Source organism: Tupaia chinensis, unplaced genomic scaffold (assembly GCF_000334495.1).
Source record: "Tupaia chinensis unplaced genomic scaffold, TupChi_1.0 Scaffold000112_1, whole genome shotgun sequence".
Taxonomy (NCBI): Eukaryota; Metazoa; Chordata; class Mammalia; order Scandentia; family Tupaiidae; genus Tupaia; species Tupaia belangeri.
Genome location: NW_006159576.1, coordinates 721,901 through 723,640, shown reverse-complemented (window position 1 = coordinate 723,640; position 1,740 = coordinate 721,901). Strand labels below are relative to the sequence as shown.

At 60.7% G+C, this 1,740-nt stretch overlaps 1 protein-coding gene across 4 annotated transcripts in view; it reads left to right on the top strand.

The window, feature by feature from the left end:
• Positions 1–193: 193 nt before the first annotated feature.
• The window catches only part of SWT1 (SWT1 RNA endoribonuclease homolog), a 134,133-nt gene continuing 132,586 nt past the window's right edge, over positions 194–1,740 (top strand). For all 4 annotated transcript variants that reach the window (XR_003548640.1, XM_027770083.1, XM_006143863.3 and 1 more), the window contains exon 1: positions 194–912. The gene's annotated coding sequence lies outside the window, so the exon portion shown is untranslated. The remainder of the gene's footprint in view (positions 913–1,740) is intronic.

Below are 1,740 nucleotides of genomic sequence, written 5' to 3'. Positions count from 1 at the left end.
CATGCTGTACCCGATTTACCTGCTACACGGGTCCCTCCATCCTACCCCTCCCTCCATCTCTCTAAACCTGCATTTACCCATAAAGCCATCCCGGTGAAGAAGGGCCACCTCTACTCCCCAGCAAGGCGCCCTGTCTCGTTTCTCCTGCAGGAGAAAGATGTGGGCCTCCTGCACTTACTGCTTTCGGCCTCCTCAGGGGCAGAGGCTAGGGACGGGGGTAGGGCCGGAACCTGGGCCGGGGCAGGGGCTGGGGCTGGAGTCGAGGCCGGCGTCGGAGCCGAGTCCGGGGCCAGGGGCGAATCCGCGCGGAGCTGGGATCCGAGCCGAGTCCGAGTCCGGGACCTGGACCTGGGCCACCTCCACCGCCTCCTCCTCCAGGGATAGCAGTCCCTCCTCCGCCATATTCTCCATAGTTACCGCCTCCGTGCCCGGCCCGCCCGGGGACCGGGAGGGGGCTCACAGCGGAGTCAGAAAATTGAGGTGAATGCCCACAGGCCAGGATCCAAGGAAAGCAAATGGGGAGGGCAGGATGCGTGCAACGGACAAAAGAAGAACGAGTGACTAGATCCTGTCAGCAGACAAACAGAAAGCCAAAAGCAGCGATCCCAAGTCCCGTCCCCTGCCCTTTCCCCGCGGCGTCACGACATCACAGACTGCGCAGGCGCACACTGAGCCGCCGTCCAATGGGGTAAGAGTTCCGCCTCGGCGGCGCGTCTCCGTTCTTCAGCCCACCACCGACCGGAAGCAAGACTACAGGACCCAGGGTGCACTGCGCCGCCGGGGCGGAGCCGCCGCCCCACCCCTCGGAGGAAGTAAACACCGGTCTAAACAAACGCTCGTGGGTAGGCTGACGCGGAGCGCGGAACTACGTTTCCCATCGGGCCTCCGGGGTCCCCCCCGCCGCCGGCGCTGGTAAGGTGGAGGACTGGGGGTGCGTTGACTCTCTGGGCAGGTTCCCCTCGCGGCCGCTCCAAGTGCGGTATCCGGCGGCTGGCCGCGCTGAGAACTCGGGAGTCACGGGGCACCGCGACCCTGTGGGCGGGCTCGAGGTCCCGCCGTCTCCGCGCAGGGTGTGGTTCTGGCTCGGCCCTGCCCCCGGGGTTGCCCCCAGTTCTTTGGGCTAGTTGGGTTCCGGGCGCGCCTGCGGACCGCTGACGGGTTCGCCTGTAAGTCCCGACGACGTGGGGTGGGGGTTAGCCCTCCCTTGCACCCCTCACCTGCTCCGTGACCCGAATGCCCTTTTCCTTTGTTTTTATTTTTGCTTTCGCTGTCGTATTGCCAGTCTGAGCAGTGCTGTGATGTGGTTGTAAGCGTCCACACGCTGTTTTTGTCCCGTTTTGCTTGATTTTTAGGCTGTTAATAACCAGATGTCTGAAAGTGTTGAGCCTCCTGGTACTGGATAGATGAGTTTCAGATTCCCCCCAGGTGCATGCCAGGAAGTCCCCGGTCTCCAGAACTTTTCTTCCCTTCACCCTGGGCCTACTTTGGCACTCAGGCCTCATTCGTTCTGTCCCCCGCCCCCCAATGTCCCAGTAAGCCCACTGGAGCACTTAGAGGACAAATCTTGTTTTCTGGTTGTCCTGCCAAGGTCTCGTCTAAATGTCACAGGAAGCAGAAAAAGGAAGAAGCCCATTTTCATGTTAGGTGAAATACAGTTCCAGTTTGAGTGTCTTAGTTAATAAAGCTGAGAAATGCCTCTTACTGGTCTGTTTATTTCTTGTGTTTGAACCCAGCAGGGAA